General features: G+C 39.3%; 1 long non-coding RNA gene across 1 annotated transcript; it reads right to left on the bottom strand.

The window, feature by feature from the left end:
* Positions 1–2248: 2248 nt before the first annotated feature.
* Positions 2249–13542, bottom strand: LOC141628874 (uncharacterized). Its single transcript, XR_012537203.1, has 3 exons — positions 13169–13542; positions 12033–12142; positions 2249–2490 (listed from the first exon to the last, which is right to left on the bottom strand). It is a non-coding gene; the product is annotated as an uncharacterized LOC141628874 (long non-coding RNA).
* Between the last annotated feature and the right edge of the window lie 605 nt (positions 13543–14147).

Here is a 14147-nt window from a genome sequence, read left to right as displayed (position 1 = left end):
CATATTTCGATATTTTATTACCATGAAATAAAGCTAAATGAACTACTCTCCTCCTCATTTAATAAATGAGGTCAAATTACGGTAAGGGGCATGGCGGCGCACAAATATGATTATACATCCAGTTGTACCATAAGCATGGTACAACCAAGGTATAAGAATCCGAGCATATATGTATTTTTTCTGAGCTAATTCAAAGTTAGTGTTTTTAATGTGTAAATGGATGAGCTCAATATTTTCTACTAAAGCTCATATTCTTTAACATAAAGCTCAAATACTTTATCACAAAGCTCGGCTTCTACACCGTACAACATATACAACTGGTTGTATAGTCCATGAATTGATGGCGGCGCGACGTGGGCCATGATGGTAATTCGGAATAACTTATCTCGCTTCAAATATATAACAAATCTGAATTGATCCCATATAAATTAAGACCTAATCCCAACCAAATAACTAACCAATAAATATTTCTTAAAACGGATATATTCGTCTTAAAATAAACCATGTCAATTACGCACCACTTAGGCCTTGTTTGGTAATCAGTAGATTGATATTAGCAGAAGCAGATTGGTCAAGCAGATTATAAAGGGGGGCTGATTTATATCGGCGACGTTTTAGTAAATATCGACGACGTTTTCCATAAAAAAGACGATAACTGCCCTTTTGACTTTATCTCTCTAAAAAAATTTCTCTCAAACTCAACTAAATTAAAAACAAAAACCAACAACAACAATATGTCGGATCCTGATTCACCGGTACGTAAACAACTTAATCACTTCAATATTTGCTTAATTTTCAAATTTTTTTGCGCATCATTAATTCTATTCGATAGTTGATTTACTTGACGTATTAACTTAGTAGTAGCGAAATTTTGATTTTTTTGCGTAAATCTGAAAATTGTCCCCCGAAAGATGAACCATGGACCAAAGTTGAAAACCAACGTTCAGACCATTGTCCAAACGGTGGAAATGCACGTTTGCCATGGACCAAACAATGGATTTCTACGTTTGCCATGGACCAAACGATGGATTTCCACGTTTGCCATGGTCCAAACGTTGGATTTCCACGTTTGGCCATGGTCAAACGTTGGAATTCATGGTTTGGCCATGGTCAAACGTTGAAATCCATGGTTTGGCCATGGTCAAACGTTGATTTTCATTGTTTGGTCGTGGAGGAAAGTTGGTTTTCCTTGTTTGGCCATGGTCGATCGTTGGAAAGTAATGTTTGGCCACGGTCGTTTGTTGTGTCTCGTGTTTTAGGCATGAATTACTCGTTTTCTACTAGTTTTAACTTGTTTTTCTTTCGTTTTACTGTAATAATACGGAATTCCTTAGGCTAGTACTCGACCGAGTAGAGCCTACTCGGCCGAGTAGTGTAGATGGTGTAGTCTGTTTGGCTACTGCCGAGGAATACTCGGCCGAGTATGATGAATACTCGACCGAGTAGAGGATACTCGGCCAAGTATACTCTATGCTCGACCGAGTATCCGGTCTGGCGAGTAATATTTCAGCGGTTTGATGCGGGAGTGTTTAGGGATTATTTATTCGATAAAACAGTTTCTAAACATCATTTGCAACCCTAATCATTTTTACGACATCCTAATCACTCCCAAATCTCTCCTCTGTGTGTGTGGACATCGTAGTGATCGTATTCAGTCTTTCGTTCTTTCGCCGGTAAGTCTTATCCCTATGTTGTTAATGGTCAATTCTAGGGTTTGCTCTATTTATGAATTTGGGGGAAATGGGATTATGCAATGTGTAATTGTGTTATGTGATTATTGTTTAGGCGGTGACTTCGTAGAGGAGTCGTTCTAGTGATTGATTCCATCGTTGCTGATTGTTGCTAAGCTAGGGTTTTCCTACTCAGTCTCTGTTTGTTGATTTAAGATATGGTTGCATTGTAATTGCTGTTATCTGATGATCATCGGAGTGTCGGTGTTATGATGGTGGATGTGATGTTGTGGTGTGGTGACGATTGTGATTGTGATTGTGAGGATTGTGATTGTGATTGTGATTGTGGTGTGCTGATTGTGGTGGAGTCACTTGCGGGAGTGACTTCACACCCTAGTACGCTCTCCGTGGAACCCGTCACGGGAGGGGATGTGCACATTAAGGGACAGTGTGACACCCTCATTCATTGCGGAAAAGTAAACACGTAATTCTAGAATAAAACTGCATAGATATGTTTGTAATAGGTTCATTTGGGTAAAAACCTGTAATATTTAAAACCTGAACCTGTTATAAAGATATCCAAATTGAAAGGTGTCAAAACATACAAGTTCTAAATAGAAGTTTCATAACATAATCATCGCTAAAGTCGCGAATAGCAAAGTTATATAACCAAATGTAAAGAGGGAGACATATGTCCCTAAAATGTATGTGACATAAAAACTCGTATAAGAGTCTCTACAAATAAAATCAAATCTAAGTAAGTCCCAAGGTTACTTTGCTCGCTAGCTCGTCCATGAACCCCATATAAGCATCACCATACCTGACGATCGCATTTTATACAAATACGAAAGCCACAGTCAGTGGGGAGTAACTCCGAGTTCTCCCAGCCACGAAATGTCATAATTAAACATGTAAACATAAGAATATGAATATGAACAACACATAGTCCTAGCATGTGAATACTAAGCCGACTCATACTACACTATCATGTGAATCACATAACATCCAGGAATCCAAACTCTATCAACCATAGCCGGCTTGCATCTCACCTTCTATGATTCATAGAATCATCAAACAAGAAAGGACAATATATCTAGAGACAGGCATAAGTTCCTAGTACAGTCAATAGTCACTCTGTAACTCGAGTCTATACCACGAGGTAAGGTAAACACCCTAGTCCTAAACCTGCGCAGATCTAGCGACATGCGGAAAACTACCGCATCCAAGACCCATGATAACAACACATGAGTACCCCTAAGGAGTCCACCAAAGGGTTGGCTAGTACTTAAGCTGACTACATACTTCTAAGAGTACGTCAGGAACTCATACCCTAACTTGGATATAAACCCACCAAGCTAAGACACAAAGGCTATTAAGCGGTGAACATACACTCGTCAAAGACTATTAGGGCATATCTATGACGATGGTCTAAGATACCAACACCACACAAGATAAGTAGGACACCCACTTAACCATAAGAGGGGCAAAAAGTCCAAACTGGCAACATAAATACTTATACTAAAATCAAGGACTCTAGGATAACATCCTTCCTTGTGAAAGACTACAAAAATGTAAATTCAGTTGACAATCCAACAATACCCACAATCTCATTAGTAATCCAAAACTCAGCGAACCGTTAATCTCATAATTCATGAGGACAAGCTAAAAGGGCAACAAGGCAAGAAGACTCAAGTATAAGGCAACAAATTCATCCAACAACCAACATATGAAAAGACAATCATACTCAAAGACAAATCCTCGACCCTAGTCCCGCGACGGGTCATCGGTCAAATCGAGGCTGACCGGTTTAAACCTAGCTTGACCAACTCATTTGGTCAAATTGGCCCAGCTCAGAGTCTTGGCCCATATCACGGAATTTACCACAATGTCATACTCTTGCCATTTTTTTAACTTCTATCATGTGAAAATATTGACATAGAGAAAATATGACAACTTATAAAATAACCAATTCAACGGAAATATTAGCTTAAACAGTTTTCTACATGCCAAAATACCAACATACTTCAAAACATGAACCATAGGCCCAAAATATCAAACAATAGACCCAAGACCCGACCCAAAGTGACGGGTCAAAATCCGGGCCGGACCCACCGGGTCTGCCGCGCCCCTTTGTGGGCTGTTTTGGGCGGTTTTTCCGCCCTTTTCCCTTTTTCCTACCAAAATCCGTTTCAAGCTCAATTTAATACCGTCTCAAGCAACAATCAACAATACCCATTTCGTTTCAATACTCAAGTATATGAAATAACCACAAATTAGTAAACTTTAACAACACAAGTCATGTGAAAAACGAAACTAACACATTATCAATCATCTAAACACTTAACAAACAACAAACACAACATCTATGTGACATTAAATCGTCGAGTAACTCGGAATAGTTACCTTAAGCTAGCAAAGAGACAAATAATAACTTGAGAAAGCTTCTAAAACCCAAAATTACTCTTCATCTTCAACAACATATGAGTCACCTAACTAATCTTCAAATTTTTCACCTATAAGAACAACAAAAATACAATTATTAAGCTTAAATTCGAAACCCTAAAAGATGAGCCTTAAAACAAAAATTGGGGGAAATGAAAATAAAGCTTACTAGGAGATGAGGAATGAAAAGAGGATTCCAAGCATATAATTTTTATGAAATTTGGTGGAGAAATGGAGGAATTATGAAGGATTTAGGGTTTGTAAGGAGGATTTTTGGTAGGTTTTTGGTGTTTGAGAGAAGGGGGAGATAGATTGAGAATGGAGGAAATGAAAATTGAAAGAGGAGACAAATAGAAGAGGGGTGGCCGGTCCAAATGGCATGGGGAGGGTGGTTAATTGTTTACATTTTGGGTTTGCTTCGACGGTAATTAGAAATATTCGTCGAACGCGATTTCCGAGAATATTAAAGTTCTTAAACACGATTTTACTAAAAGATTAAGTACTCATATGCCCAATATCCAAACTCGTTTACCCAACGACCGTAAGAAATGGGAAAATCCCAATATTACGACTTTTATCAGAAATCTATTTTATCAAAGTAAAAGGTTTAAATATAGTTTAAATTACTTTTAAACATTTCTAAACTATCAAAAGTGATTACATTACTTCAAACTAAAATAAAATTATATTTTATCAAATTATTATTATTTTAAATAAATTAATATTAAATTAAAATGGATTAAAATATTACTTTTAAAATATAATAAAGGTCTTCAAATTTACGGGGTGTTACAATCATCCCTCCTTTTAAGAAGTTTCGTCCCCGAAACTTAGAAGAAGGAACATTGTATATATGTAGGTCTTTCTCTTTAAATCAATTAATCAACATCTTCAAAACATGAACTTATGAAAATATACGTGTCCTTTCAATGGAACGGAAATATCCTCGTCGGTCGCCCGAGAACACCAACATTCCAAATCAGAACAAAAATACATTTTTACGCCAATAACTGAGAAAACTAATTATCGGACGTCTCCAATAACGAGTCTTATCACTCATTGACATTAAAACCAGTGGGAAAACATTAAAACATTTTCAAAAACCTTTAGTTCGAAACTCTTCAATAAGGATAATGACTCCACTAATCATGACTAAACTCTAACTACGGCCCTTATACAACTAAGCGATGACTATTAACGCGGAGAATATTCCAGGGAAGGAGAGGAACACTTGAAAGGATAGCTAAAACTTACAAGGATTAGATAAAGGAACGGAAAGTACCTCACGAGAAGAGTTCGGGATATTTAGCTAACATAGAAGATTCAGGCTCCCAAGTTTCTTCTTCGACATTTCCACAACGCGAAAGGATACGAACTAGGGGCACCACTTTGTTTCTAAGTTGCTTGTTTGCCTTTTCGAGGATTCGGATCGGCCTTTCTTCCAAAGCCAAGTTAGGTTCCAAATCTGGGATTTCTTCTTGAATAACATGGCTCGGATCACTAATGTACTTCCTCAACTGAGATACATGGAAGACATTATGAACCTTTCTCAAATTCGGGGGAAACTCTAAACGGTAAGCAACGGGACCAATCTTCTCAAGCACACGGAAAGGTCCAATGTATTTGGGACTCAGCTTTCCTTTCACACCAAAAAGTTTCACCCCTTTCATAGGTGACACCTTAAGGAATACTCGATCATCAACCTCAAAGGCAAGTGGTCGACGACGGGCATCAGCATACGATTTCTGTCGGTCTTGAGCGGCTTTCATACGCTCTCGAATGATCTGAACCTGATTGATGGTCTCAGTCACCAAATCGGGTCCCAACACATGAGCATCCTGGACTTGATCCCAACAGACCGGACTACGGCACTTCCTACCATACAAAGCTTCATAAGGTGACATCTTGATAGAAGTATGATAGATATTGTTGTAGGAGAATTCAACAAGAGGTAAGTACTTCTCCCAAGAAGTGTGGAAGTCTAAAGCACAAGCACGGAAGATGTCCTCTAAAGTCTGGATAGTCCTCTCAGTCTGTCCATCTGTAGCGGCATGAAAAACGGCACTCATCAGTAGCTTACTACCCATGGCTTCTTGCAAAGCAGTCCAGAAATTGGAACAGAATCTCGGGTCACGATCTGAAACTATATCCTTAGGCACTCCATAGTAGCGTACTATCTCCTTCACGTAGGTACCAGCTAGGACATCTAATCTCCATGTCTCCTTGATAGGTATAAACCTAGCACATTTGGTCGATCGATCTACAACCACCCAAACCGCATCCTTTCCGCTAGCAGTCTTAGGTAAAGCCATCATAAAGTCCATGGAGATGGACTCCCATTTTCAAAGGGGAACATCCAAAGTTTGTAGCAAACCCCCGGGTTTCTGATGCTCAATCTTCACTTTCTGACAGGTAAGACACTTGCTAACATACTCTAGGACATCAATCTTCATCCTAGGCCACCAAAACTGTAATCTCAAGTCTTTATACATCTTGTCACCACCAGGATGAATAGAGTAAGGAGAAAGGTGAGCTTCATCAAGGATCTTCTTCCTCAACTCGGCTACTCTCGGAACATACATCCTACCTTGGTAAGGAAGGTATCCATCACTATCCACCACACAATCCTTAGCTTGCCCAAGTTGGATTTTTGCTTGAATGGACTTGAAAGTAGCATCCTCAGGTAGGCAAGTACGGATCTCATGGTAAAAGTCGGGTTCTGCACTCAAGGCACTAAGATAGTCAAAGCCCTTCCCAACAAGGCTTATCCCTAACTTTTGAAATTCCGTGGTAAGTTCATCAGGTAACACACGGATAGTGCTCAAAGAGTGACTAGTCTTTCTACTCAAAGCATCGGCCACCACATTTGCTTTCCCTTCATGATAAATCAACTCGGCATCATAATCATTCACCAACTCTAACCATCTTCTTTGCCTCATATTCAATTCTTTCTGGGTAAAGATACACCTCAAACTCTTATGATCGGTATAAATGCGGCAATGAACTCCAATAAGGTAATGCCTCCATGTCTTCAAGGCATGTACCACGGTGGCTAACTCAAGATCATGAGTCGGATAGTTCACCTCGTGAACCCTCAGTTGTCGAGAAGCATAAGCAATAACCCTTCGGTTTTGCATCAAGACACAACCTAGGCCATGCTTTGAAGCATCACAATAAACATCGTAGGCCACACCATCCTCAGGTAAGGTCAACACCGGAGCGGTAGTTAACCAGTTTTCAACTCTAAGAAGGCATTCTCACACTCATCGGTCCACACATACTTAGACTCCTTCTTCAACAATTGAGTCATCGGTCTAGCTAACTTAGAGAAATCTTTCACAAATCGACGGTAATAACCCGCCAAACCGAGAAAGCTTCGAATCTCAGTCACATTTTTCGGACTCTTCCAATCAACAACGACCTCAATCTTAGAAGGATCTACCATAACACCATCTTTGGATATGACATGTCCAAGAAAAGTTACTTGATACAACCAAAATTCACATTTCGAGAACTTAGCATACCACTTTTGACGATGTAGAATGTCTAAGATGATACGGAGGTGTAGGGCATGTTCTTCATCATTCTTTGAGAAAATCAAGATATCATCAATGAACACCACCACACACTTATCGAGGTACTCACTAAAGGTACGATTCATTTGATCCATGAAGATAGCCGGAGCATTAGTCAATCCGAAAGGCATCACTTTAAATTCGAAATGACCATATCTCGTCTTTGAAAGCGATCTTAGGAATATCGGACTCACGCACCGGAATTTGATGATAACCCGATCGGAGGTCAATCTTGGAAAAAGAAGAAGCACCACGTAATTGGTCAAAGAGATCATCAATTCGTGGAAGAGGATACTTGTTCTTGATTGTCACACGATTGAGTTCACGATAATCAATGCAAAATCGCATAGATCCATCCTTTTTCTTCACAAAGAGGACGGGGGAACCCCAAGGAGAAGCACTAGGCCTAATAAAGCCTTTCTCAATCAAGTCATCAAGTTGAACTCTCAACTCCTTCAATTCGGAAGGTGTCATACGATAAGGAGCTTTAGCAATAGGACCGGTTCCGAGAACTAGGTCAATAGAAAATTCAACATCTCTTTCAGGAGGAATCCCGGGTAATTCATCGGGAAATACATCCGGAAATTCACAAACAATGGGAACATCCTTCAAGGGAGGAAGAGAAGGAGAATTAGAAGTAGTCACTACACATAGGAATGCTTGATGACCCTTCTTCAAAGCATTCACCATCTTCATAGCTGAGATCAACTTCACACCTGTTTGCTTTCTAACCCCTTGATAAGATACGCGAGTACCCAAAGGGCCTTTAAGAACAATATTTTGATCTCGACATTCAAATCGAGCATGATAAGTAGATAACCAATCCATGCCCAAAACAACATCAAACTCCTCAAGTGGAGATCGAAGGAGATTAGCCGGGAAAATAGATTCCGTTATCGATATAGGGACATCCGAATAAAAATAAGAACAAGAGAAGATGTCGTCGGAGGGTAAAGATATTGATGTACTATCTCCAAGTGAAGGTTCAAGAGGTAACTTGTCGGAGAATTTCATCGATATAAATGACAAAGAAGCACCGGTATCAAATAAAACCAAACAAGGGACATCAAATATTAAGAACGTACCGGTGACTATGTCAGGTGTGCCTCGGCCTCGACGGCTCATCACAAAGATGCGACCTCTTGGCCTCTCGGAACAAAGATGAGTAGTAGTAGTCTTCCTCTCAGGACACTCATTAGCCTTGTGTCCAGGCTTGTTGCAGGAGAAACACACAAATTGCTTATCAAAGCAACCAATTCCGGGATGCAAAGGCTTCTTACAATGATAGCACATACGACCCTTAGGATTTTTGTCGTTGCTAGGAGATAGAACACGAGCACCTTGATTTGCTTGTCCACTCGGAACAAACCTCTTCTTGTTAGGATAAGAGGGGATAGAAGTAGGCACAAAGGGTCTAGAAGGAGCAACATAAGGCCTAGAAGTGGAGTAGAGTGGCCTCTTGCCAAGGGAAGTACGAGAAGCACGAGCCTCTTCATCAATAGCCCGAATAGAGCTCTCGGCCCATAATGCATCATCATAGATTGAGACAAAGGAAGTAGAATCCCTACGGATCAAGCTCTTAAATTTTGGAGTAAGCTTGTCAAGGTAAAAGAAAGCCTTTTCTTCTTCATTTTTGACAAGTCTAGAAGCATAGTGAGCAAGTTCATTGAACTTGTCGATAAAGGCTTGGAAAGAAAGACTTCCTTGCTTCAAATTCATAAACTTTTTAAGCCTTTTGTTGTTTCAGCTTTTTTGGATAGAACCTAGTCTCAACTAGATCCTTAAAGCGATCTCAACCAAAACCAGGCTCAAGAGTGGAAGTAGGACTAGTCATGGTCCACCATCTATCAGCTTCTTTCACAAGGAAGTGAGAAGCCAATTTCACCTTGTCCTCTTCACGAACATCATACAAGGCAAAGCTCTTCTCCAATTCCCGAAACCATTCGGTGAGTGCCACCGGGTCTACTTCACCACCATAAGTTTGAGTCTTGTTTCGAGTCAATTGACTTGCCACCCAAGTGTAAGAACCGGGTCTATCACCTTCTGGAAACTGAGGAGGGGGAGGAGGAGCTGGTTGGTTTTTGGTCTGATTCTCAAGAATCGAGTAAGAGCTAGCAAGATTGCATTATCTACGGATCTTGGAGGAGCCATCTTGCAAAAGAGAACATTGGTTAGCACCTAACAAATAGCAATCACAAAGAGACTACAACATAAGGTCATAAGTCTACCCATCCTACCCATCTCTCAAGTTTATTATTTTAAGGTCAAGTTATTTATATTGGGGGTGCACAAACGTGCGTCGGGAGCAAATATGCTCTGATACCAACTGTGACACCCTCATTCATTGTGGAAAAGTAAACACGTAATTCTAGAATAAAACTGCATGAATATGTTTGTAATAGGTTCATTTGGGTAAAAACCTGTAATTTTTAAAACCAGAACCTGTTATAAAGATATCCAAATTGAAAGGTGTCAAAACATACAATGTCTAAATATAAGTTTCATAACATAACCATCGCTAAAGTCGCGAATAGCAAAGTTATACAACCAAATGTAAAGAGGGAGACATATGTCCCTAAAATGTATGTGACATAAAAACTCGTATAAAAGTCTCTACAAATAAAACCAAATCTAAGTAAGTCCCAAGGTTACTTTGCTTGCTAGCTCGTCCATGAACCCCATATAAGCATCACCATACCCGTCGATCGCATTTTATACAAATACGAAAGCCACAGTCAGTGGGGAGTAACTCCGAGTTCTCCCAGCCACGATATGTCATAATTAATATAACATGTAAACATAAGAATATGAATATGAATAACACATAGCCTTAGCATATAGATGCTAGACAATCGTACTTATCATGTGAACAATAATATAACAACACATAGTCCTAGCATGTGAATATTAAGCCGACTCATACTACACTATCATGTGGATCACATAACATCCAGGAATCCAAACTCTATCAACCATAGCCGGCTTGCATCTCACCTTCTATGATTCATAGAATTATCAAACAAGAAAGGACAATATATCTAGAGACAGGCATAAGTTTCTAGTACGGTCAATAGTCACTTTGTAACTCGAGTCTATACCACGAGGTAAGGTAAACACCCTAGTCCTAAACCTGCGCAGACCTAGCGACATGCGGAAAACTACCGCATCCAAGACCCATGATAACAACACATGAGTACCCCTAAGGAGTCCACCAAATGGTTGGCTAGTAGTTAAGCTGACTACATACTTCTAAGAGTACGTCAGGAACTCATACCCTAACTTGGATATAAACCCACCAAGCTAAGACACAAAGGCTATTAAGCGGTGAACATACACTCGTCAAAGACTATAAGGGCATATCTATGACGATGGTCTAAGATACCAACACCACACAAGACAAGTAGGACACCCACTTAACCATAAGAGGGGCAAAGAGTCCAAACTGGCAACATAAATACTTATACTCAAATCAAGGACTCTAGGATAACATCCTTCCTTGTGAAAGACTACAAAAATGTAAATTCAGCTGACAATCCAACAATACCCACAATCTCATTAGTAATCCAAAACTCAGCGAACCGTTAATCTCATAATTCATGAGGACAAGCTAAAATGGCAACAAGTATAAGGCAACCAATTCATCCAACAACCAACATATGAAAAGACAATCAGACTCAAAGACAAATCCTCGACCCTATTCCCGCGACGGGTCATCGGTCAAATCGAGGCTGACCGGTTTAAACCTAGCTTGACCAAACTCATTTGGTCAAATTGGGCCAGCTCAGAGTCTTGGCCCATTTTGGCCCATATCACGGAATTTACCACAATGTCATACTCTTGCCATTTTTTTAACTTCTATCATGTGAAAAATATTGACATAGAGAAAATATGCCAACTTATAAAATAACCAATTCAACGGAAATATTAGCTTAAACAGTTTCCTACATGCCAAAATACCAACATACTTCAAAACATGAACCATAGGCCCAAAATATCAAACAATAGACCCAAGACCCGACCCAAAGTGACGGGTCAAAATCCGGGCCGGACCCACCGGGTCTGCCGCGCCCCTTTGTGGGCTGTTTTGGGCGGTTTTTCCGCCCTTTTCCCTTTTTCCTACCAAAATCCGTTTCAAGCTCAATTTAATACCGTCTCAAGCAACAATCAACAATACCCATTTCGTTTCAATACTCAAGTATATGAAATAACCACAAATTAGTAAACTTTAACAACACAAGTCATGTGAAAAACGAAACTAACACATTATCAATCATCTAAACACTTAACAAACAACAAACACAACATCTATGTGACATTAAATCGTCGAGTAACTCGGAATAGTTACCTTAAGCTAGCAAAGAGACAAGTAATAACTTGAGAAAGCTTCTAAAACCCAAAATTACTCTTCATCTTCAACAACATACGAGTCACCTAACTAATCTTCAAATTTTTCACCTATAAGAACAACAAAAACACAATTATTAAGCTTAAATTCGAAACCCTAAAAGATGAGCCTTAAAACAAAAATTGGGGGAAATGAAAATAAAGCTTACTAGGATATGAGGAATGAAAAGAGGATTCCAAGCATATAATTTTTATGAAATTTGGTGGAAAAATGGAGGAATTATGAAGGATTTAGGGTTTGTAAGGAGGATTTTTGGTAGGCTTTTGGTGTTTGAGAGAAGGAGGAGATAGATTGAGAATGGAGGAAATGAAAATTGAAAGAGGAGACAAATGGAAGGGGGGGTGGCCGGTCCAAATGGCATGGGGAGGTGATGATGGGGTTGGGGTCGTCGTACCCGATCAAACAATTTACTCAACTAGTAAAGGGTAGTCGAGATCGAACCACAAGGAGCAAGGGTGATTACTAATTGTCTAAATTCTTATGCTTAATTAAGTCGACAATAAAATATGAGGTTGTTATACTAATGCTACCTAAAACAAAATGAAATGCAAATTTAACAAAAGAAAGGTAAATGAGCAAGAAAGAAGGATAAGTTGTGATTCAAATGATTAAAAGGCCTAGAACTCGGTTCTCCCACGATAATCCGTAACTTCACACAATTTGATTCCCTAAGCTAATTATTCGGGTAGACAAGTAAGGAGGAGATAACTCTAATTCGCCTAAGACCCCCCTCTCGGGTTCGAAATAGGACACTAGTACTACCCACCAACCCCCCTCTCGGGTTCGAAGGTCGGAATCCCTAACTCAACACCCAACTACCGCAAAAACATGCATTTTTCCAAGGTGGTCAAGAATTTGGTCAAGGTCATTAAGCACTCATCGTATTCCGGGTCATCTCACTCCTCCTCTCGGAGGTCAATTTCAAACGCTAGTCTAGAAGCACCCTTCCTCGGTTCACACTAACATAACAAGAGTAATAAAGAATAAAACTTTATATAATTAAACTAAATAAACTAATCTACAACATAACCATAATCTAAATAAGCATAAGATGAAGGGAGAGAAGAAATGAATACCAAACTTGAATTAAATGAGCAAATGAACATAGATCTTCAAAATCGATTACAAAAGATCAAAACTTTTAATGAAAGTAATTGATTAATTAAATCCTAAATAAACTTGAGAAGAGAAAATAATTGAGATGGGTTTTATTTGAGATCTAATTTCTACCTACCGCCTACTCTCCAGTTCCCGTCTCTCTGCTTGTCCCTTCCCCCTCCTCCACCCCCCTCCCCCCCGAATAATCCCAAAATGAGAGCTGCTTTTCCCTTTTTGTTCCTCCTCTGCCTCGTTTTCTGCCTCCCAACCCAAAACAAAACAAAACAAAAGTGGAGCCCCTTCCTTGCCTTTCCGTCTTTTCTTTTTGTTTCCAACCAAAGTCAAACCCTCTTCTTCAATTTTTTTGGGTCTTTCTTGCGGGTCAACTAATAATTAGGCCGGCCCAAGTTGAATAATAAAAGCCATTGTCACAAAAACAAGGACCTTGTGTTCACAAGCCCAACATAACGGTCACGAGAAATAATTTTCAAGATCCGTCTTGATCGCTTTATTACTCGAATTTGGTACCTATAAAATGAGAAATACGAGAGCAGTACCAAATTCCAAAAAGTAATATAGAATAGCAATATTTAAAACTAATCGGGCAATGTGCTATATAAGACAAAAATGGGTAAATAGCATTAACTCGAGTTATTAATTCGGACGAATAAGAGATAAAATGCGGGTTAAAAAGACGTAAAATAAAGTGTTATCAGGAGGGTGGTCAATTGTTTACGCTTTGGGTTTGCTTCGACGGTAATTAGAAATATTCGTCGAACGCGATTTCCGAGAATATTAAAGTTCTTAAACACGATTTTACTAAAAGATTAAGCACTCATATGCCCAATATCCAAACTCGTTTACCCAACGACCGTAAGAAATGGGAAAATCTCAATATTACGACTTTTATCAGAAATCTATTTTATCAAAGTAAAAGGTTTAAATATAGTTTAAATT

Source organism: Silene latifolia, chromosome 2 (genome assembly GCF_048544455.1).
Source record: "Silene latifolia isolate original U9 population chromosome 2, ASM4854445v1, whole genome shotgun sequence".
Taxonomy (NCBI): Eukaryota; Viridiplantae; Streptophyta; class Magnoliopsida; order Caryophyllales; family Caryophyllaceae; genus Silene; species Silene latifolia.
The sequence above is the reverse complement of the archived record's forward strand: the minus strand, read 5'-3'. Positions and strand labels throughout refer to the sequence as shown.